The 24,842-nt window shown below is 40.9% G+C and overlaps 1 long non-coding RNA gene across 3 annotated transcripts in view; it reads right to left on the bottom strand.

Annotated features, from left to right (window-relative positions):
- Positions 1–472: 472 nt before the first annotated feature.
- The window catches only part of LOC116569464, a 43,357-nt gene continuing 18,987 nt past the window's right edge, over positions 473–24,842 (bottom strand). Inside the window, exons 2-6 of one of the 3 annotated variants that reach the window (XR_004277039.1) lie at positions 11,691–11,795; positions 9,942–10,073; positions 5,476–5,652; positions 4,564–4,675; positions 473–546 (exon numbers count right to left, since the gene is read on the bottom strand). This is a non-coding gene — a long non-coding RNA (uncharacterized LOC116569464). Of the gene's footprint in view, positions 547–4,563; positions 4,676–5,475; positions 5,653–7,928; positions 7,974–9,941; positions 10,074–11,690; positions 11,796–24,842 lie in introns of those variants that run through there. The other 2 variants (XR_004277040.1, XR_004277041.1) reach the window with 2 other exon arrangements.

Genomic DNA, 24,842 nt, shown 5'->3' with positions numbered 1-24,842 from the left:
TGTACCCAAATATTCTGGGGAGACTCTTGGTTTGTTAAGCCCTAAGGGTATAGAATATGAGTCTGACCTGGGTTCAAATCTAGAACTTGCCATCTGGTGACCTCAAGCAAGTGACTTCACCTCAGTCTTCTTGTCCTTACATGGCAAAAATAGTATTAGCTCCTTCACAGTATTATTAAGAGGGTGAAATGAGATAGGGCACATATTTGACACATATTCTGTGTCAAACAGAATGGACTCAGTAAAAGGTAGCTGTAACAGTAATAATGATGATCACGCAAGCTATGGCTGTCATTCTTTTCAACTGCCTCACACAAGATACTGAATTGTATTATCTCCCCTGCTGTTTTTCAGTGTATCTGGACACCATGGAAAAGCATCCCCCTCCCTGACTTACGGCCAGGGCTCCGCAGTGTGCCTTACATTCCAATTAAGACACGGAGAGGAGCCCGTTTACATCTCTAGCAGGTACCTACAATTCCAGTTGTCTAGCATCAGAGCTTTGATTTCACATTTGTAGCTGCTGCCACCAAGATAAATGTGGACCTGTAACGAAAACAAGGGGAATTGATTAATCTTGTAGACAACCACGCCTCTCTTGGAAGTGTCTGTGTCTCTCCCTGCACTTGTCAAGGCTTCTGCCATTGTTCCTTTTAAGTGTTGTTGTTACCTGTCTTCCACGGGCACCTCACGGATCTGAAAACACAGCTCAGAGGTGCCCCAGAAAGAGGCACATCACAGCCTGCACAGTGTGTTAACTTGTTCCATAAACCATAAACCACACTGCTTAAGAAAAGAAGCTAGATATGTCACATTCACAAACTCGCAAAGGAAGTCATTGTGCTTTTAAAAGGGAGAGGAGAGGAGATGCACCTGATGGGACCCACAGCTGTTCTGCACCTTGGCCATGGCCTTGAGAAGTAGACCCAGATGGTGAGGATCCCAGTGTAGGACCCAGATGCACTCCCTGAAAACTTAGGGAAGCGCTTCAGTCTCCTTACGCTTAGTAAGGAAGGGCCACCTCCTAAGACTAGCTACAGGCTACAGACTCAGTCAGGGAAGTTGTGGCTAATTACATGGTAATTATTTATAATAAGTGCTTCTGCTCCCAGCATGATTATCCTTCCTGGGTTGCTTGCCTCCTTGTGTCTGGTTTATGTAGAGAAACAACGTCCAAATTAATCCAAGTCTTTTGTAAGTGAATCAGTCTCTTCTCTGATGATCCAGCACCCTTTGGCAGCAGGTGTTAAGCCTTTTTAACAAAAGACATATTTTCCGTTTCCCTCTGGCTATGCTGAAAGCCAGGCAGACGAGACTTGGGTGGATTAAGGATGAATTATGGGATTAATATAGACTTGGCCGCTAAGGACAGTACAGCTAGCCCTGTGTAAAGCCATGAGAAATAATCACAGTGAACCTTCGCAGGACTTCATGGCTTGCCAACCCCCCCTCTTTTTTTCTATATATCATATCTTTAATTTGCACAGCAGTCCTGAAGGGTATATATTGATATTATGATGAACCTGCCCCTGTGCTCAGTACAGTATCTGATTAAGGGCACAAGAAGGCTTTAGGAGTAGCCTGGTAGGGATTTGTATTCCGGCTTCCCCACTCATTAGCTCTGTGACCTTCACCATGTTAATTAACCTCTCTAAAGCCTTAGCCTTTTCATATATGGAAAGAAGACAGCCCTACAGGGCTGATCTAAGGATTTAATGAAATTGCATGTAGAGCTCTTAGCCCAATGCATGGCCCATAGCATGCAGGCCGTTCATTGGTTGAAGGCAAAAAATTTGCAAATGTTAAACAGAAATCACATGAACTAAGAGGAAATAGCATGTGGCATCTCTTCTTTTTTCTTTTATTCATATTTTATTTTATTTTCCTCTAACGCAAAGAGTGGTTAGTTCAGGTGCTCTACTCACTAATAAAATATTGTGCCGATGATTCAAAGCAGAGTTGACCTAGAAAAGGGACTTTTCTGGTTGTATCTATATAGTTCTGAAGTCTGTCAAGAACTTCAAGAACTAAGTAATCTCACCAAATAAAGGAATACAGATAACATAGGTGAAGGATAGTCCTTGGTAGTAACACTTAAGCAATTACCTAAAGCCATATGTTGTCTTTTACTTGTGGTGGCTCAGGCTAAACTCTTCCTGCTTGGCTGACTTGTATGGATTTAAAGGGCTCACCCCTGACTTTGAGATGGAGGACCAGTTCCCATCTCTCATCCTTTTCGAGTCTCTGTCCCTGGCTATAGCCTTTCTCTCAACCTTGGCTTCCTTATCAGAAAATGGAGGCTGTGACATCTCTACTCCATCCACCCCAACCACCCTTCTCACCCCAGATGGTGGTGACCCCTAGGCGAGTTGAGGGGTGTCAGTGCATGTGGTCAATGATGCAGTGCATGTCCTGTGTGGCACAGTGGTCACCAATGTGATGTAAATTGCCTGTGCTTGCTTCATTTATTCCCCTCCAGCATACCCAGAGATCTCTCAGTAAAAAGAGTAGAAAAGGAATGATTCCTTCCCTTTCTTAGAAGAACTCAACACTGGATTCTTCAAGTCTGGGCTTCTTTGCACCAGGGGCGCTTGGAAGAATTATAACCCCACCTTTCCCCTTTCTGTGCACCCCTTTGTTCATTTCTCTCGGGGAATTTTGATAAAAAATGAGTAAACAAAACAAAATGTACTCCATCCTTGTTGTTTGTGGATTCTGTATTTGCAAATTTGCTTCCATGGTTTGGATAACTGGGCCCTCAGAATTCCTCACACTCATGTCTACAAGCCTGCTTCTAACCCTGCATAGATTTGTTCTTCACTAGGTTGGGGGGAGGGGAGGCAAGAGGCATACTTACGGAGCATGGATGTGCAGGCTAGGCTGTGCTGGGGCAGGACAGGCTAAAAGGCTGTCTAGCTGAATATAGCTATGTCCCAGCATAGAACTTCAAGGAGTCTCAAAATCCTAAATTCACATCTGGTTTCCCAGATTGTTATAGTGACATATTTTTCAAGGTAAGAGGGTAGAATGTATTTCATTAAATAGTTTGTTACCTTGTTTATAACTTTTAAATATTTAGACAAATGGCATTTAGGCCTCCCTTTATACTCTTATCCCAGGCCTCCCAAGAAAAAAAAGCAGGCTTGGAAAGAAATACGCTTTCGTTGATTTAAGCTGCTAATATTCAGGGCCTGTTTGTCACCACATCATAACCTAGCTTATACTGACTTTCAGGGAGGAGGTGGTAGGTTTTTCAGTTTCAGAAGCTCTCAAGTTGTATGTTCTGGTGGAGGGATACTGGCATGGACGCAAGGAGGGACTCAATCCAAGGAGCAGTCTGGGGAAGCTGAGAGCTTTCCTATGGGCTGTGATGCACACTGAGGGAGAGATTGCTGGGGGCGGGATATTAGTGGATAAATAAGGAGCATCAGTCAGCTGCACTGAGTAAGTGAAGGAAAATAAGGGCAAGGGAAATCATGAATCTTAAGGATCAGGCCCCTTCCCATTTATATGGGAGGAATCAGCCTCTAGGATAGATGTCAGGCCTAAATGAAAAAGGGGGTATTTTCTATCCCTCCTCCCTACCCTCTAACTAATTGATTTTGGACTTCTTACCAAACTCAGCAAATGTGAGCTCAAATTGGATTCTTTTTCAAAAATATAAAAAGTTCTACTCCAAGTATCACAAAATAGCACTCACCTGATGAATATATAAGGTGCTATTGCTATTACCTAAACTCAGTTTACACCATTTCAGAGAAAACAAATACATTCTAATAGCCTAAGAGAAAAAGGGATTATCAAAAAAGTAAATCTCTTCCCAAAGCTGGAAGGAAAAATAAGGACAAGAGAAGAGAAAGAAATAAGCAAGATATTGAGCCTTTACTATTGGCCAAAAGCCATGCTGAGTATATTACATGTCTGGTCTGGTTTAGACCTCACCATAATCCTAAGCAGTTGTCATTACATTCTCCATTCTAGAGTAGAAGTAACTGAAAAAACAGAGATGTTCCAAATTTGTCCACAGTCAGAGAGCTACTAAGTTTCAGAATCTAGATTCAAGCATACCTGTCTGTCACCAAAGCCCTTATTCTTTTCAAAAGGTTCAGATTAAAAATTGCATTGTTGCCGTCACCACTCTGCTTCTCTGTTTCCAAACCCTGTCTGTTTGGCAAGGTCAGCCATGGGCTGGAGGCACCAGTTGACAAATCTCATCTTTGTGGTGGCTTTCTTATAAGGTGCAGGCCAACTGAAGAAGACAGTTCTTAAATATCCTCTGTGTACAGACAATATTAGGGCACCCCGTCAAGGCTGGGTGATGAGCCCGGAACTAAGGGGTCCAGAGGAGGCCATATGATCCTACAGCACACACCAAGCACTTACCCTATGGCTATTGGTTAGAAGAGTTATTTTTACACTCAAACTTGTCTTTCTCCCCTTAAATCTAAGGAGGCTCAAGGGATAGAAGAGCAATGAGATGATGAGATGGAGAAAAGTTTAGATAATGTGTATAAGATGATTCCTAGACCTCAGAGGGGGCCAACTGGAAAATCATGAATTTACCTTGAGTTTTTCTGACTTCAAGATCTTTTCTATCTTCCCTTCCCCCACTGGACTCGTCTCTGTTTTCCTCAGTTTGTAAATCCCCATGCAGCCCATCACCTTCCTTGCAGATCTGTGGCAAAGTAATCACATCTCAGTGTTAGGTTCCATGTTCTCAAAATGTCAAAACAAATCTCAATGATTAAATGCCATGAATTAAGCTTGTTACTTACTTCTCTAAAATTGATATGAAGGATACATTTTAATTAGAAAATTATAAATCTAAGCCTGCTTACCACCAAGCCACCTCCAAAATCTGTATGAAGTTCTAACACACACACACACACACACACACACACACACACAAAGTCAAATCCTATCTAAAGACAATGATCTTGTTAAATAATCAGCTTCATCTCATCTTATTTCATTTGGGTTGAAATTTTGCTCTGAGCCATGTGAGGCTTAGATATCTCTTATAAAGTTCATCTATGAGAAAACCTTTGAATTTTTTCTCTTTAGATGTCTATGAACTCTAATTAAATATGCATTTGTTGGTGTGATTTTTGACCAGGGAGCTTTTCATTAGTATGAAAGTGACTCTTACTCTCCGACATAGCTTACACAGAGCATTGCACTAAATGTTCAGATCTTTCTGTTGGCTGTTGCTAAAGAGGAAGACCAAGAAGTCATCATTCTTTATCAAGACTGGCGATCGTTTTATGCATCTGGGGATCTGTCCAGAGAGCCCTGCTGTAGGTTTTCAACTTTAAAATCCTGTGGCTGCCACTAGCCCCATACATTTAATTTGAACACAAGAAAGGATGTAGAGCAAACATCAAAACAAAAGCTACCCTTCAAGCTTAATTTTCTTTTTCACACCTTTGGCCATCATACCTCCCCCCTCTTGGTGTCAGCAGTTCATAATCTCACCTGTGGAAAGGAAGCCAGCCCCCAACTGTGCTGACAAATTGTAGGAAAGTGAAAGGCTTAATGATCGCTGAGTTTTATCCCTTTTTATTTCCAAAAGAATAACGAAGAGCTTTCTTTGCTCCCACTTAACATCCTAATCACCCATATCTTCAGTTTACACTACAGCTACCCAGGCTTCTGCAGGGGAAGAAAAAAAAAAATGAGATGCGACCCCTCCCCCACCTTGCCACACCCACTGAAACCTGTCTATTGCTATCGCATCCTTAATCAATCCCCCAAATTGCTTTGGGACTCTAAGGTCCTCCCCCGTTCAGTGCCCAGCCCCTGCTGGTGTAGGGAGCTGCACAGCTTGTGGTAAACTGCTCTCCATTATTCCTCTATATTTAGAACTTCCCTAGAGAAATGGCATTATCTCAGTCACGAAGCTGAAAGCTACTTAAAGTTAGTTTTGCACAGTTGTTTATCCACAGTCTGCTTCATGCACTGTTCGTTCACCTTGCCTAAGAAACAATTCAGATCGATGCCCCGCTCCAGAAACCCAAACTATTGAAATATCACCCCGTAGAAAATTGACTATGATTTGCATTTTGCTAATGTTGGTGTAGGTCAGAATGTTATTTCCCTCTCTCCTCAATGATGTTTCATTGAAGGTAAATTCTACCCCCTTCTTCCAGTGAAAAGCCGCTCAATGACCTGAATAAGATCTGGTGATAGAAAACATATTTTCAGTGATACTGAAGTCATTTTTCTGCCAGAACAAATTAGTCAGTAGCTATTGAGTATGTCACAGAGGTTTTCAAGAGGCACTTAGGAGGATGCTAAAAAAAAAATACTCTTCTATGTAGATTATTAGAAATGTCACGGTGCTAATGCAAAAACGCTGTGATAATCTTTCTGTTTCCCTCTTCCCTGTGAAAGGACCCTCTCTTGCTTGTAATTCTGCTCCTAAAAGGGAAAATATCATTTGGAAATGGTTGCAAAGAGAACGAGAAAGAAAATTTTATAATTTAAGCTAGAAAAGAAAAGATGGAGGGGAAATCAGATCATGGAGGCAAAGACACATTTGAGCTATTTTTCCAGAGTTTCCATCCCCACCCAGAACTGAATAAAAAAAGGGAGGACTTGGGCTGGATTTCTAGGGAGCTTTCCTGAGAAGAAAATGTGTCAAAAACAGAATTAGTTCCTAAATGAATGGATGTATAAATGAATGGATGAATGGAAGGCTGTGATCAGGGACTGTCTTCCTTCAGTGCTCTTTGGCATTTGAAGGGAAAGCAGTTTACAGCACACACATAACATCTCGGGACCTCAGCGTCTACCATTATAAAACAGAACAGACAACTGCTACTTTTCTGGGCTATTGAGACGACTAAATAAGATAATGTGAAGAAAGCATCTAAAGTGATGTCTTGTCCATAATCATAGAAAACCAGGGTCATGTGTCAGGCTCCGCTGCATATGTGTGGGGGAGGGGTAGCTACATCCTGAAAATTCAGGCAGAAAGGCTGACTTTCTTTTATTGTGTAGCCTGGTCTTTATGTGACAGCATTCCTATCGAAGATTGCCAGAGAGGAAAAAGGGACTCCTCAATATCCCCTATGTGATCCATCCATTTTCTCATTCGTAGAATTGACTGGGTGCTTGGATGGACGATTTAGGCATTTCTCTCAACTCTGCTATACTTTGATATTAGATATAACCAAAAAGTTAACAGTTTAATATCGAAGTATTCTCTAGAATTTTGCTAGTTCCTTCTGGTTTCTACTCAAACCTAAAAGAGATTATCAGTAGTATTCTTGTGGTCTCACCATTTTAAATATTTATAGATGCTTAACTCTTAGTGAGAGACTTTGACATTCTAACAGATTTAAACTCCAAGTATAAAACATTCCTTTGGGGACTTTTATTTTGCTCTGGCCCAAAGAATGTGACTTAAATCTGATTTCCAAATGAGATATCCTCCAGCAATCAGCAGTCAAAAGATCCTGCCTGTTTATTATCCCTCTGGAAAGTATGCTTTACCCTTGGGTGTGTGCTGTAAGTGAAAATTAAAACCTAGCCGTCTATATGAAAGCCCACTAAGTCATTTGGTGGCTCTTCAGTAGTTGTGAGCTTCGTTCTCCTGCGGGGCTTCAGGGCACACAGAGCCCTCCCAGAGCTGGTTGGGAAGGATTTCCCACAGCCTCCTGTAAGTGGATCTCTTTCTCCAGGAATCACGGAGTTGAGACCTGCACTGGACCTTGGGCATCGTTCTCTTTGGTTTCCTCAATCCACAGGAGACAAAACTGGTACAGAGCTTTAATGATCTTTCTAAGATCCACAGCTGGTTAAGAAAGAGAGTTACCCCCCAAATCCCTACAACATTCTGAAACTGCAGGGCCCACCTGGTCTTGAAGGGGGGAGGAATTATTCCAGACAGATGTGCTTTGGTTGATGGAATTAGAAAACCATACCTGTTGGGGCGCCTGGGTGGCTTAGTGGGTTAAAGCCTCTGCCCTCGGCTCAGGTGATGATCTCAGGGTCCTGGGTTTGAGCCTCGCATCGGGCTCTCTGCTCAGCAGGAAGCCTGCTTCCTCCCTCTCTCTTTGCCTGCCTCTCTGCCTACCTGTGATCTCTGTCTGTCAAATAAATAAATAAAATCTAAACAAAAAAAAGAAAAGAAAAGAAAACCATACCATTGATGGTTGCTTTGGATGTAATAAAAACCTTAAAAAAAAATAGAATATTTAAAATACATTTTACTTTGTAACATATAATTTACTGTCATTAATCCTGGGTTCCACTGGGATGTGATGTACATTATTAAAAAAACGAAACTACCAATGATCGCTGTCTTAAGACCAACAGTTTGGAGAACAAAGGAATTCAAACTTATTAATTCAACTCTTTTGCAAATGCAATTTGGGCCACAGTTAATGTCTCCTTCAAAGAAGCAGGAAGTAGAATCTGCACAGCTTGATGAAACTGTTTAGACACAGGGTCTTAGAGTCAATCTGTCACTCTCTCAATCACTAAAGCCAATCTCAGGCAATCCAGCCCTCTAGAGAAAAGAAAGCTTAGGCCTACTGACTTACCAAAGTCACACAAAACAATCAATGGCCCAACATGGATGTATAGACTGTTGTCCTTTCCTATTTAATTGAAAAGTCTCACTTACAGCAGGGTAGAATCATGACTTCATAAGTATTTTCTGAATTTTTATAGAATTTATAACTTAAATCTTAAATATAATGCATTGGTTAGGCTAACTTGTCAAGGACTGATCATTCCCTTGGCATTGTCCTGATTATAGTTCTTACAGATAAACATTAACTAGAAAAGACATATTAATGTGGTAATAACCAGCAATAGTAAAATTGAAGACCTTCATCCTTAATTACTCAAATACAAGTGCTACATTTTGGTGTCAAATGTGAAATGGCAGTGATATATGAAATTCATACCAGTGGGAACATTGGAAATAGGCATACAGAGGTCCCCAACTTTGTTTCTAAGAGAAGCAATGGCTCACTTCTATGCAATATAGAGATATCTCAGGGAAGGGGTGGGAGACCCATGTTTCTAGATCAAGGGAAGTTACCAATAATAAAGTCCTCTGTAGAATGGAAAGTGCAGTGTCTAATATTAGGCAAACTCTTTTTTTCCTTTTTAAGATTTTATTTATTTATTTGACAGATAGAGAGCACAAGCAGGCAGATTGGCAGGCAGAGGGAGAGAGAGAAGCAGACCGCCCCACCAAACAAGGTACCCAATGCAGGACTTGATCCCAGGATGCTGGGATCATGACCTGAGCCAACGGCAGCTGCTTAACCACTGAACCACCCAGGCACCCCTAGGCAAACACTTCCTACAAGTGTTCCCAAGGTTCTCCCTCACCCTCTTCAAGATTTTGCTCAGTCGTTACCTTCTCAGTGAGAAGTCTCTGACCTATTTACCTAGTGCACGGCACCCAGCCTAGGGCTACTGATTCTGATTCCTTTAACCCTGATCTGTTTATTTTCCCTAGTACTTATCACCTGCTTATTTGTATCTAACCTACTCATTATTATGCTAGAACATAAGCTCATGGTTGAAGGAAATTTTTGTTATTTCTGTTCACTAATGTAATAGAGGTGTCCAGAACAGTGCCTGACATATAATAGGTTCTCAGTAAGTATTTGTGGAAGGAGGTAATAAGTTGTCCCCAATGGCATTCTTTGGACTGTCAGAAGTACTTCCCTTTTTCTTCTTCTGATTGGTGGTTACCCTCTTCTCACAGGACATGCCCTGTTTGTCAGCACACAGTCTAAGGGTAGACAACCAGCCTTCATTATTATCTACTTTACTGAGAGATGAACATCGTTTCTCTTTGGCTTTCTTAATATCAGTGTGGGCTCAGCCTTCATAAATATTTCCTCATGCGTAAATCCTACTCAGTTTGCCGCCTTCTATATTCAGTTTTTCTAAAATGTGTACTGAGCACTCACTGTGTGCAGAGTCGGTGCCAGACGTTAGTGGTGAGAGGCAGGCTTGAGGGGTACATTGCAGAATTTAGACTAGTGTTGCATAAAGCTTCCCTGATTTCCTCATGTTGCCCCTCTTGATTCTCCTGTACTTCTCTGTGGCAGACAAGGTTACTACATGCTTATTTTAGTCATTCTTCCTGTTTGCTATCTCAGTTTAATTTGGGCAGCAATGTGCCCAGGCGTTGAATCACGCTTGGCCTTAGTCAGTCACAGCATCCACTCTCCTTTTCACCAAAGATTGTTCTACAAGTGAGTATATAACCCAGTCCTGGTCAGAGAAATGGAAGGTGAATTCCCCTGGAGGACTTGGGAAAGATTTCTCTCCTCCTCCTCCTCTTCTCCTTTTTTTTTTTTTTTTAAATATTTTATTAATTTACTTATTTGAAAGAGAGACAGAGGGGAGAGGAGCAGAGGAAGAGGGACAAGCAGATGCTCACTGAGTGCAGTGCCTAACGCGGGGCTTGATCTCACGACCATGAGACCATGACCTGAGCAAGAGTCAGATACTTAATTGACTGAGCCACCAAGGCACCCCAAGATTTTTCTCTTTATAGACTAATTGTCAACAAAATGTTCTTGAGAAGGTCAATGAGAAATTGTAATACAGGTCCAGTAATGTGGTCTTCCATGATGTACACTGGAAGAAAGAATACATTTTTATAGGCAACAGGACTCAGGTACCTCTGGTGAGGTGATAATTGAAACTTGTTGTTGTAAGGCAGACTTAACATCAATATTTAAAAATAAAACAACAACAACAACAAAAAACGAAACACATCTTGCAGATGTGTTTGAGGGGTTATTTGGGCTTTGTAGAGTTGTGGTAACCCCAGATCAGTGTGAAACACAAGTAGACATTTGCTATTCTCCAGGCTAGTAAAATCAGCAGGAGTGACTGGGAATTCTGAGTAGTCTTTGGAATTTCCTGTTGTCAAGGAAAATCCCAAGGCTGCCTGAGCTGGAGGTGTGATTGGTGTTTTGATTGTGCTGTAACTATTTAAGCAAATTAAACATTGCAGCTAGAAGCAGCTCGGGGGCGGAGGTGGTGGTGTGGGTGGCCTGTGATCCTGTTCTTGGTGTATGGACTATCTCAGGTTGGTTTTATTTTGCTTTTTCGGGCTTGCTTAAGGAGACTGACCATCATTCAACATTTTGTTCACCACTTTTTAGTCTTTCATAAATTGCCCATTATAGGGGCACCTGGGTGGCTCAGTCACTGGGCAGCTGCCTTCGGCTCAGGTCATTATCCCAGGATCCTGGGATCAAGCCCCTCATCGGGTTCCCTGCTCAATGGGGAGTCTGCTTCTCCCTCTCCCACTCCTCCTGCTCGTGTTCCCTCTCTCGCTGTCTCTCTGTCAAATAAATGAATAAAATCTTTAAAAAAATTAAAAAATGAATTGCGCATTGTAGCTTTTATCTATTTTTCAATTGTTTTCTTTGTCTTTCATGTATCAATTTATAGAAGTTCTTCAAACATTTTGGATTCTCATCTTTGGACAGTTTCATTTCAAATTTCTTTCCCTAATTCATGGTTCTTCTTGTAATCCTATTGCTCTTAAAAAGAACTTTCTATTTTAGAATATTTCAAACGTATATAAAAATAGAGAGACTAGTATAATGGACCCCCATGTAGCCATAACCCAGTTCCCACAAATTATTGACTCAGAGCCAATCTTGTTTCACCTGTAATCCCCCACTCATTCCCCTTACCTGTGGATGATTTTGAAGAAAATGCCAGACATCATGTAATTTCCTCTACATGTCTCTGAAGATAAGAACCCTTTGTTATTTGGAGATTCAGCTTTGTGTTCCAACCTAGTCGATAAAAATCAAACTCCCGGTGATTGTTAAGCCATCATGAGGAAAATTAACTCAAATTGTGACTTGATTTTCACAGGGAATTCTATTGGTTATAAGAAGAAATGTATCTCATAGGGAATAAAATGTGATTTTTTTCCTATTCAACTCATTTCAGTTTTCTTTGTTACATACCTATTCTACATAGTGTGTGCATTGTAGGTTCAGCACTGTTGTGTTTTAGAGATACTTAACTCAAAATACATGGTGATACTATGGATAAAGTCACTACACTGGTGTTACAATTATAGAAGAATCTGGAGAGAACGTCCCATCATTCAGTCCCTTCAAATGTATCATCTTACCAAATTACCTCTTGTAAATTATTCATATACAGTGTACTGTGTGTGTCTCTTAGAGTTTAACAACTTCATTTGCATACCTCTCTAAAATGGTGTTTTTAATTGTTATTTTAAGCAACACTTCATTAGCAATTTCTGTCTGCTTTTATTAAAATGTCTAAATACAATGATTTTCTGTTAATTAAAAAAAATAAATGCAACTGCTTTACTGTTATATTATCTTCCACTCACAAAGAAGGAAAAGAAGATTAAGTAGCTGACAGTATATGAGAGAGGAACTGAAAAAGACCAACACAGGATCACAGGCTTTCTCTGCCTTTTCTCCTTTGGTTTCATATCCTTGGAAGGCTGTGATTGTTTGCAGCTCTGTCTCTTTTCCTCAGGGCCTGCTTGACACATTGGATTCTGAAAATCTCTTCCCTTCCCTCTGATGCTGCTTGCACACTTGCTATGCCTAGACCTCTCCTTGCCCTTCTTTCACGGTTGTCGGCAGGACTAAGAATTGTGTCCTTTTGATCCTTGTGTTACACCTTCTTGATTAATCTGACACTCCCAGGCTTCCAGCTGAGCCCATTCTCTGAATTTGTACAGCTACAAGAAGTCTTCTGGAGTAGAAGGGCTTCTCGGAGCTCTTGAACCTTGGCCAGTCAGTACTTTCTTGGCCATTCTCTGTTCAGCAGTTGACCACTGCTGATCTAATGAAACTCTTCTTTTGTTTTCATACCCGACATATTTCTTTCCAGTCTTCATTACCAAAGCAACCGTAGGGAATGGAGAATCTTCAAGATTTTAATATGCATTCTGTGTAAGTCAGGATTCTTCGGAGAAACAAAACCGATAGGATCTATGTGTAGATTGGTTGTGAGGAATTGGCTTATGCAATTAAGGAGGCTGAGAAGTCCCAGGATCTGCTATCTACAGGTTGGAGATCTAGGAAAGCTGGTTGTGTAATCCAGTCTAAGTCCAAAGCCCGAAAGCCAGGGGAGCTGATGGTGTAAATCCCAGTCCAAGGGTAGAAGAAGATAAGATGGAATTTATCAGTTCAGCAGCGAGGCAGATAAAAAGGGGACAGATTTCTTCTTCTTCCCCCTTTTGTTCTGTTTAGGCCCTCAGTAGATTGGATAATGCCACATCACACTGGGGAGGACAGTCTTCTTTACAGAAAACACTAGTTTATTTTTATTCTTTAAAGATTTTATTTATTCATTTGAGATAGAGAGCATGAGCGGGGAGGGACAGACAGAGAAGGAGAAGCAGACTCCCTACTGATCAGGGAGCCTGACGCAGGGCTCAATCCCAGGACACTGAGATCAGGACCTGAACCGAAGGCAGACACTTAACCGATGGAGCCACGTAGACACCCCCAGAATCCACGAGTTTAATGCTAATCTCATTGGAATCACCCTCACAGAAACACCCAGAAACAGTGTTTAATCTGGGCACCCTAGAGCCCATTCAAATTGACAGAGGAAATTAATCATCACTCCTCCCTTCATGCCAATGTTCCTTTTATCTGTATGCTTGATAAAACATTTGCTCTGTTTGATCCCAGAGATTTGTCTTTCCTTTAATTAATTTTGGCTGTTGTAAATATTAGTCCCCCTCCCATCATGTATTGTTCATATTTCCTCCAATTAGTCACCCATGGCTCATTTAAGCCACCTGTACCTATCCCCACTTTATAATGGCTTTGGCCTATTTAGTGACCATTTTGAAGAAAGACCGCCATTCATGGCAAATATGTGTCTCCCAGCGCCTTTGTTCGCGGGCTCCGTGGAATGCATCCGAGTGACTTTCTGTAATATCTAAGCTCAGGCCAAACCAGCTTACACTGCAATGTGACTCAGCTGGTCCATTTCTCTAATGGATACAAACCCACATTTCTCTTTTTGCAAATGACTGTTCATGAGGCCTGTCAGTCAAGATGAAGGGTGCTTCATAATGAGCTGTCGGTTTGGTTCCCACTTCTGAGTCTTGGTCGTCTAGCCCTGCTACTATTATACATGCTTTGCTTCTTCACATGAAATAACGGACTGACACCACCTCACAGGCTCCCCACTACATTCTTTCTGCCACACTCCTGGCAACTAAAAAGCCCTTAGGAGCACCCAGGGGATCTGACAGATCTGTGAGAAGAACAACCTGTTAATTGAGCTTGGTTATTCTATGGGGAGATCATTGAACATAATGCATGCATAATGGACTAACGTACAGCATTAGCCAGCTCTGAGCCCTCGGGCTGCACCATGTCATGAATAAGCAAAGAGGATGGGAAATCCCAGAGGGAGTGGAATTTGCCCGGAATCCTCCTGCATTCAGCCCTGAGGTTTTTATCAAGGGTCTTTTGTGTACAGAATGTAAGGTCAGAGACTTTTAATATTTCTTTCACTTGTGGGCAGGGAAGACAAGTTCTAAGACCTTATGGGATGCCATTTAATCAAATTCCACAGACTAAATATTTGCCAGGAGACAAGCAATTCATAAAACTTGTTGCAGCCAAATCCAGGCACGAGACATAATTAAGAAAATGACCAGTGGATCTCCAAATAACGCTATTTCATTTTTCCGTACGCAAGCATGCCAGAAAGGACTAGGCCAATAGCAAGTTTGAATGCCAACATTGCTGTTTTAAAGATGGCCATCCTCTGATCTGGAAAATATAAATATGGTCCCGTCTCTCCCATGGCCATTGTCATAATACATACATATACAGTGTACGTATTACGACAAATAGCGTGACTGAAAAACAAAGAGGATCTGCAAACAGTGCAGAATAACAAAATGGTGTCAATCTTTTTCCAGTCAGAATTATAAGATCGTTGGATTTTTTAAAGTATAGTTATACAATCAGGACCCAGTCTTCTAAATGAATGGAATGATAATTTTCTGAAATATAATTTAAGGGGTACTTATAAAAGGACACCCAGTCCAAAATGTTTTCTCCATATTTATATCACAGTACCTGAAATTCACTACATACTCTTAGGAGCTAGAGGATCTCACAAGTTTCAGTCTCTAATAGTTTTAATGAGAAAGGTAATTCATGAACACATTAATCCACATTATCGTGCCATGTAAGGCTTTCCATGGAGACATGCTTTCTTTTAGGATCCTCAGAGTTTGAGATCAAAGACAGGAGAGAGGAGGAGTCACCTAGAGCATGAAGTTTTCCTTGGGAAGGACCAAAAGATGAAACCGATATTTGAGGTCTAATATGTTCCAGGCCTTTTGCCTGTGGCCATCATGATCAGCGCAACAAGTATCCATCAATATTTTCTCAGCCAACCCTCCTGTAGTGACAGGGGAAAAAAACCAAACTGAAACAAAGGGTTGTCTTTGTTTTTGTTTTTTAAGGTAGGTAACTCAAAAGTCTAGAGGTTATTTGTTTCATATCTACCTAGATCTAGGTGCTTGAATGTGTCCTTAGAATCTCTTCGCTTTTTTCTTTTTCTTCTGAAGTATCCTTATTCTCAAGCAGGTTCTTTCCTACACAGGTCTTCCAGTTTACATGTCCTTTCTTTTGGTTTGTCATCTCAAGTTGAGAAACATACTCTTTCAACATCCTCTCAATCCCAAATGGGACTTCTAAGGTACTTGGATGGGTCCTGCTTAGCCCCTTGTTCATCTCTGTGGTGGAGCTTCCTGGACCAGTAGAAGAACCCAGAAGGCACCAGAATACCTGAGTGGAGCCAGTACTGATTGAAGCATAAGGTGGGCAATGAGAGACAGGAAAACAGAAAGATATGTGAGTTTCCCAGTACCGCTGTAACAAATTATCATAAACCTAATGTTAAGCAACACAGATTATTCTGTGGATAAGTCTGATATGGTTCTGACCAGACTGAAATCAAGGTGTCTACAGGGATATATTCTTTCTCAAGGATCCACGGAAGAGTCTGTTTCCTTGTTCATGTACGGGTTGGCCAAATTCAGTTCCACGTGGCAATAGGATCAAAGTCCTCATTTCCTTGTTGGCTATAGGTCCAGGTCACTCTCAGCTTCTCGAGGCCTCTGCATTTGCCTTCTCGTGGTCTCTTTCAACTTCAAAGTCCACAACAGTGGATCAAGTACCTGTCTTCTTTTGACTTTCTCGTGCTGCTTCTTCCAGTGGATTTCTCTCACCACAGCTGGGGAAGGTTCTTCGTTTTCAAATATTCATCTGATTAGATTGGACACACTCGGATAATCCAGGATAATCTTCCCATCTCAAGATCTGTAACTTTAATCACATCTACAAAGTCCCTTTTGCCATGTAAACTAACATATTCATCAGTTTTAGGGGTGAGGATGAGGACATCTTTGGGAGGTCCTTATTTGGCCTGCCAGAAAGGGGTAGAAAAATAACAAAAATAAACTCCCAAATCTATCATTTTTAAGAAGGAAGAAGCTGTAACTGAAGCTTTCAAGCATGCCTTCACCTATAATACCTACAAATGGAATTTAGCAGAAAGCCCCCAAGGTCTGTGTCCCTAATGGTAATGTATGATGAGTTCTATCTGAAAAGGTTGTCCTCTTCAACTGAGTACTTGCTGTGCAGAAGGGAAAACCTATGGATGATGATGAAAGAGGAAGGAGATGACTACCTCGTCAGCCACACCAGCCCAGTCAGATGTAGAGTCAGCTGGATCATGTTAACATACTTGGATAATACTGCCACTTAAATGGAACTCAGAAGTACATAGAATTTTGGGGGAGGGGGCATGGATTCCTGCAATGATTCAGCCCTTCAATGAAGCATCTTTCTTTTTTTTATATAAACATATAATATATTTTTATCCCCAGGGCTACATGTCTGTGAATCGCCAGGTTTACACACTTCACAGCACTCACCATAGCACATACCCTCCCCAATGTCCATAACCCCAACCCCCTTCTCCCAACCCCCCTCCCCCCCAGCAACCCTCAGTTTGTTTTGTGAGATTAAGAGTCACTTATGGTTTGTCTCCCTCCCAATCCCATCTTGTTTCATTTATTCTTCTCCTACCCCCTTAAGCCCCCATGTTGCACTTCCTCATATCAGGGAGATCATATGGTAGTTGTCTTTCTCTGCTTGACTTATTTCGCTAAGCATGATACGCTCTAGTTCCATCCACGTTGTTGCAAATGGCAAGATTTCATTTCTTTTGATGGCTGCATAGTATTCCATTGTATATATATACCACATCTTCTTTATCCATTCATCTGTTGATGGACATCTAGGTTCTTTCCATAGTTTGGCTATTGTAGACATTGCTGCTATAAACATTCGGGTGCACATGCCCCTTTGGATCACTACGTTTGTATCTTAGGGTAAATACCCAGTCGTGAAATTGCTGGGTCATAGGGTAGTTCTATTTTCAACATTTTGAGGAACCTCCATGCTGTTTTCCAGAGTGGTTGCACCAGCTTGCATTCCCACCAACAGTGTAGGAAGGTTCCCCTTTCTCCGCATCCTCGCCAGCATCATCTGTCATTTCCTGACTTGTTGATTTTACCCATTCTGTCTGGTGTGAGGTGATATCTCATTGTGGGTTTGATTTGTATTTCCCTGATGCCGAGTGATGTGGAGCACTTTTTCATGTGTCTGTTGGCCATCTGGATGTCTTCTTTGCAGAAATGTCTGTTCATGTCTTCTGCCCATTTCTTGATTGGATTATTTGTTCTTTGGGTGTTGAGTTTGCTAAGTTCTTTCGGACACTAGTCCTTTATCTGATATGTCATTTGCAAATATCTTCTCCCATTCTGTCAGTTGTCTTTTGGTTTTGTTAACTGTTTTCTTTGCTGTGCAAAAGCTTTTGATTTTGATAAAATCCAAATAGTTCGTTTTTGCCCTTGCTTCCCTTGCCTTTGGTGATGTTCCTAGGAAGATGTTGCTGTGGCTGAGGTCGAAGAGGTTTCTGCCTGTGTTCCCCTCAAGGATTTTGATGGATTCCTTTCTCACATTGAGGTCCTTCATCCATTTTGGGTCTATTTTTGTGTGTGGTGTAAGGAAATGGTCCAATTTCATTTTTCTGCATGTGGCTGTCCAATTTTCCCAACACCATTTGTTGAAGAGGCTGTCTTTTTTCCATTGGACATTCTTTCCTGCTTTGTCAAAGATTAGTTGACCACAGAGTTGAGGGTCTATTTCTGGGCTCTCTATTCTGTTCCATTGATCTATGTGTCTGTTTTTGTGCCAGTACCATGCTGTCTTGATGATGACAGCTTTGTGATAGAGCTTGAAGTCTGGAATTGTGATGCCACCAACTTTGGCTTTCTTGTTCAATATTCCTTTGGCTATTCGAGGTCTTTTCTGGTTCCATATAAAATTTAGGATTATTTGTTCCATTTCTTTGAAAAAAATGGATGGTATTTTGATAAAAATTGCATTAAATGTGTATATTGCTTTAGGTAGCATAGACATTTTCACAATATTTATTCTTCCGATCCATGAGCATGGAACATCTTTCCATTTCTTTGTGTCTTCCTCAATTTCTTTCATGAGTATTTTATAGTTTTCTGAGTATAGATTCTTAGCCTCTTTGGTTAGGTTTATTCCTAGGTATCTTATAGTTTTGGGTGCAACTGTAAATGGGATTGACTCCTTAATTTCTCTTTCTTCTGTCTTGTTGTTGGTGTAGAGAAATGCAACTGATTTCTGTGCATTGATTTTATATCCTGACACTTTACTGAATTCCTGTACAAGTTCTAGCAGTTTTGGAGTGGAGTCTTTTGGTTTTTTCACATATAGTATCATATCATCTGCGAAGAGTGATAGTTTGACTTCTTCTTTGCCGATTTGGATGCCTTTAATTTCCTTTTGTTGTCTGATTGCTGAGGCTAGGACTTCTGGTACTATGTTGAATAGCAGTGGTGATAATGGACATCCCTGCCGTGTTCCTGACCTTAGCGGAAAAGCTTTCAGTTTTTCTCCATTGAGAATGATATTTGCTGTGGGTTTTTCATAGATGGCTTTGATAATATTGAGGTATGTGCCCTCTATCCCTACACTTTGAAGAGTTTTGATCAGGAAGGGATGCTGTACTTTGTCAAATGCTTTTTCAGCATCTATTGAGAGTATCATATGGTTCTTGTTCTTTCTTTTATTAATGTGTTGTACCACATTGATTGATTTGCGGATGTTGAACCAACCTTGCATCCCTGGAATAAATCCCACTTGGTCGTGGTGAATAATCCTTTTAATGTACTGTTGAATCTTATTGGCTAGTATTTTGGTGAAAATTTCGCATCTGTGTTCATCAAGGATATTGGTCTGTAGTTCTCTTTTTTGATGAGATCCTTGTCTGGTTTTGGGATCAAGGTGATGCTGTCCTCATAAAATGAGTTTGGAAGTTTTCCTTCCATTTCTATTTTTTGGAACAGTTTCAGGAGAATAGGAATTAGTTCTTCTTTAAATGTTTGGTAGAATTCCCCCAGGAAGCTGTCTGGCCCTGGGCTTTTGTTTGTTTGGAGATTTTTGATGACTGTTTCAATCTCCTTACTGGTTATGGGTCTGTTCAGGTTTTCTATTTCTTCCTGGTTCAGTTGTGGTAGTTTATATGTCTCTAGGAATGCATCCATTTCTTTCAGATTGTCAAATTTGTTGGTATAGAGTTGCTCATAGTATGTTCTTATAATTGTCTGTATTTCTTTGGTGTTAGCTGTGATCTCTCCTCTTTCATTCATGATTTCATTTATTTGGGTCCTTTCTCTTTTCTTCTTGATAAGTCTGGCCAGGGGTTTATCAATCTTATTAATTCTTTCAAAGAACCAGCTCCTAGTTTCGTTGATTTGTTCTATTGTTTTTTTTGGTTTCTATTTCATTGATTTCTGCTCTGATCTTTATGATTTCTCTTCTCCTGCTGGGTTTAGGGTTTCTTTCTTGTTCTTTCTCCAGCTCTTTTAGGTGTAGGGTTAGGTTGTGTACCTGAGACCTTTCTTATTTCTTGAGAAAGGCTGGTACTGCTATATATTTTCCTCTCAGGATTGCCTTTGTTGTGTCCCACAGATTTTGAACCATTGTGTTTTCATCATCATTTGTATCCATGAATTTTTTCAATTCTTCTTTAATTTCCTGGTTGACCCATTCATTCTTTAGAAGGATGCTGTTTAGTCTCCATGTATTTGGGTTCTTTCCAAATTTCCTCTTGTGATTGAGTTTTAGCTTCAGAGGATGGTGGTCTGAAAATATGCAGGGAATGATCCCAATCTTTTGATACCGGTTGAGACCTGATTGAGGACCGAGGATGTGATCTCTTCTGGAGAATGTTCCATGTGCACTAGAGAAGAATATGTATTCTGTTGCTTTGGGATGAAATGTTCTGAATATATCTGTGATGTCCATCTGGTCCAGTGTGTCATTTAAGGCCTTTATTTCCTTGTTGATCTTTTGCTTGGATGATCTGTCCATTTCAGTGAGGGGAGTGTTAAAGCCCCCTACTATTATTGTATTATTGTTGATGTGTTTCTTTGATTTTGTTATTAATTGGTTTATATAGTTGGCTGCTCCCATATTAGGTGCATATATTTAAAATTGTCAGATCTTCTTGTTGGACAGATCCTTTGATTATGATATAGTGTCCTTCCTCATCTCTTATTATAGTCTTTGGCTTAAAATCTAATTGATCTGATATAAGGGTTGCCATCCCAGCTTTCTTCTGATATCCATTAGCATGGTAAATTGTTTTCCACCCCCTCACTTTAAATCTGGAGGTGTCTTCGGGTTTAAAATGAGTTTCTTTTAGGCAACATATAGATGGGTTTTGTTTTTTTATCCATTCTGATACCCTGTGTCTTTTGATTGGGGCATTTAGCCCATTAACATTCAGGGTAACTATTGAGAAATGTGAATTTAGTGCCATTGTATTGCCTGTAAGGTGACTGTTACTGTGTATTGTCTCTGTTCCTTTCTTATCTACTACTTTTAGGCTCTTTCTTTGCTTAGAGGACCCCTTTCAATATTTCCTGTGGGGCTGGCTTGGTGTTTGCAAATACTTTCAGGTTTTGTTTGTCTTGGAAGCTTTTAATCTCTCCTTCTATTTTCAATGATAGCCTAGTTGGATATAGTATTCTTGGCTGCATGTTTTTCTCGTTTAGTGCTCTGAATATATCATGCCAGTTCTTTCTGGCCTGCCAGGTCTCTTTGGATAAGTCTGCTGCCAATCTAATATTTTTACCATTGTATGTTACAGACTTCTTTTCCCGGGCTGCTCTCAGGATTTTCTCTTTGTCACTAAGACTTGTAAATTTAACTATTAGGTGACAGGGTGTGGACCTATTCTTATTGATTTTGAGGGGGGTTCTCTGCACCTCCTGGATTTTGATGCTTGTTCCCTTTGCCGTATTGGGGAAATTCTCTCCAATAATTCTTTCCAATATACCTCTGCTCCCCTCTCTCTTTCTTCTTCTTCTGGAATCCCAATTATTCTAATGTTGTTTTGTCTTATGGTGTCACTTATCTCAGGAATTCTGCCCTCGTGGTCCAGTAGCTATTTGTCTTTCTTTTGCTCAGCTTCTTTATTCTCTGTCATTTGGTCTTCTATACCGCTATTTCTTTCTTCTGTCTCATTTATCCTAGCAGTCAGAGCCTCCATTTTTTATTACACCTCATTAATAGCTTTTTTAATTTCAACTTGGTTAAGATTTTAGTTCTTTTATTTCTCCAGAAAGGGATTTTATATCTCCTGAGAGGGTTTCTCTAATATCTTCCGTGCCTTTTTCAAGCCTGGCTAGCACCTTGAGAATCGTCATTCTGAACTCTAGTTCTGACATATTACCAACGTCTGTATCGATTAGGTCCCTAGCCTTCGGTACTGCCTCTTGTTCTTTATTTTGTGGTAAATTTTTCCATCTTGTCATTTTGTCCAGATAAGAGTATATGAAGGAGCAAGTAAAATACTGAAAGGGTGGCAAAGACCCCAGGAAAATATGCTTTAACCAAATCAGAAGAGATCCCAAATCGTGAGGGGGGAGAAGGGGGATAAAAAGAGGTTAAGAAAGAAAAAAAAAATAGAAAAAAGAAACAATAAAAAAAAAGAAAATGAATAAAAAAAAATATAAAATATATATATATATTAGATAAACTGGTTAAAAAACGTTAAAAAAAGGAAAAAGGGTAAAAGTTTAAAAAATTAGCAGAAGAAGAGAGGAAAAAAAGAATTGAAAAAGAAAAAAAAAATTAAATTAACTGCAAGACTAAAAAATCATGGGGAGAAAGCCATGAGTTCCGTGCTTTGCTTTCTCCTTCTCTGGAATTCCGCTGCTCTCCTTGATATTGAAACTGCACTCCTTGGTAGGTGATCTTGGTCCTGGCTGGATTTCTTGTTGATCTTCTGGGGGAGGGGCCTGTTGTAGTGATTTGCAAGTGTCTTTGCCCCAGGCGGAATTGCACCATTCTTACCAGGGGCCGGGCTGAGTAATCCGCTTGGGTCTGCTTTCCGGAGCTTTTGTGCCCGGAGTGCTTTCTGTAGAGTTCCGGAGGACGGGAATACAAATGGTTGCCTCCCGGTATCCGGCCCAGAGGAGCTGAGAGCTTGGGGCCCCACTCCTCAGTGCGCCCTCAGAGAACGGCGCCCATTTACTCCTATCTCCCTGGCTCCAGCCGGCTCCGAGCTCACCGAGCCTGCGACCAGTTCAAGGTAACCCCAAGCTGTGAGCTCACTCCTCAGCTCTGTCTCTGTAGCCGGCTTCTTCGTTCTGATACCTGCAAGCTCTGCGACACTTAGACACCCCCGGTCCTTCTGTGACCCTGTGGGACCTGAGGCCACGCTGACTGCACGTGGGCTTCACCCCGGTTTAGCCTCTGGAGCGATGTCCCTCAGCAGAACAGACTTTTAAAAGTCCTGATTTTGTGCTCCGTTGCTCCGCCGCTTGCCGGGAGCCGGCCCCTCCCCCCAGGGTCTATCTTCCCGTCGCTTTGGATTCACTTCTCCGCCAGTCCTACCTTTCAGAATGTGGTTGGTTTTCTGTTTCTAGAATTGCTGTTCTTCTTCTCTTCAATCTCCTGTTGGATTTGTAGGTGTTTGCAATCTTTAGATAAGCTATCTAGCTGATCTCCTGCTACCTGATGTAGCCTCAGCCTGCTACTTCTCCACCATCTTGACTCCTCCTTCTCAATGAAGCATCTTAATGTAGCTCATTAAAACTTAGAATCATCTTCTCTCCAAGACCCAGTCTCACTGCAGTTTTAGTAGTATGGTGGCTCTAGGCACTGGGCTGGTTTCTCTTATTTCATTGGTTACACCTAGTTGGTCAGTTTTCTGGCTCAACAATCCTCTAATCTCTAAACTCAGACTCACCTTGGGTTATGATAAGATCAGTGTCTAAAGTTTACATTAGTATACAATAATAATAATCTATTTATCAATCTATCCATCTGTATATCCGTCATCCTGTAACCATCCATTCATTGTTTGTCAAAATTTTTGTTAAAAATAACTAAGCTTTTGGATTCAGCAAAACCCTCAAAATCAATTTTATTTCTCTTGCAGTTGGAAAATGAATTTTAAATTATTCATGTTAACACCCTCCAGATAAATTGAACTTTTAGAGTGTTTAAGAGTATTTAAGAAAAGCTTAGTAAAGTCAATCTTTTACATTAATGGATTCCATTTTTAAAATATTAATTTCACATTAACCATTGCTATTTTACTTCTGCAGCCATATCATCAACAATCTCAAGAATCATTAATGTTAATAAGTAAAAAAGTAAGTTATTAAAATTTTAACATTATAAAACACTTTTTCAACTTTTGTTCCTGGCTCTATGACTCACTAGCTGTCTGGAAGAGCCTTTCTGTTACAAATCACCTAAAAAATGCTGGGTAAGATAGCTTTTTTAAGAAAAAAAAAACCATATTTTTAAATGCATGCTTGAGCTTACATGAAAATAAGGGAAATCCTTTTGGGCCAGCAATATAAGACAGCAGGAACCTAGAGAGGCTGGCCGTGAGCCTTGCAGCGGGCATTCCCCTGAAGGCATCTTCCAGGCTTTGAGCTCCTGCCCTGTCCTTGGTGGCCATGTAACTTATCCCATAAACCAGAGGGTTTGCAAAGTGGGAAGTGATGCTGCTCTTAATAACACCAGGAATCCCGTTTCTTGCTAAGGATACAGAAAGTTGCAGGACAATGTCACTTCCATCTTAATAAGAAAATGCTGAACACCATGCAAAACCCTAACTTCCCTGAACTCATCAAAGAGCTGAGGCCACAAGGCAACCAGGAAACTGAATTGCAAAGGAAAAAAGCACCCCCATTCCTAACCCTGAAAAGAGTCAGGATACATGAATTGTTTAAATTGTTTTGCATTTGACAGGGCACGGGAGGAAGAGGCAGCTGCTATAGAGTGGGGGAGAAGATATTTAAAAAAAAAAAACAGAAACAAAAACGAATTGCTCAAGGCTGAGTATGTACCAGTGTATCAGTTTAGAATAAGTGGGGGCTTCAGATACCCCGAAACAAGGGGAGTTTTACCCCCTCCCAAGCTCCCTTGGGTGCTCTTGAGAAAGATTGGGATTGGCCAAAAGGCTGGAGAAGACCCCCTTTTGGTGGCACAAATGCAGGAGGAGGTTGCTTTTGGGGAAGAAGCAGCAAGGCTTCTGGTGGTCAGTGCTGCTAAGAGGGAACAAGCAAATTCACATGCCTCTGGAGGAAAGACAGCAAACCCTTCCCCCCATATCAGTATTCAGACAAAGATTTACTACTCCTAGGGAAAGGATAGAAGCAGAAGCCATCTGCCCTTTGGGAG

The sequence above is a fragment of the Mustela erminea genome, chromosome 11 (assembly GCF_009829155.1).
Source record: "Mustela erminea isolate mMusErm1 chromosome 11, mMusErm1.Pri, whole genome shotgun sequence".
In the NCBI taxonomy this organism is placed as follows: Eukaryota; Metazoa; Chordata; class Mammalia; order Carnivora; family Mustelidae; genus Mustela; species Mustela erminea.
The sequence above is the reverse complement of the archived record's forward strand: the minus strand, read 5'-3'. Positions and strand labels throughout refer to the sequence as shown.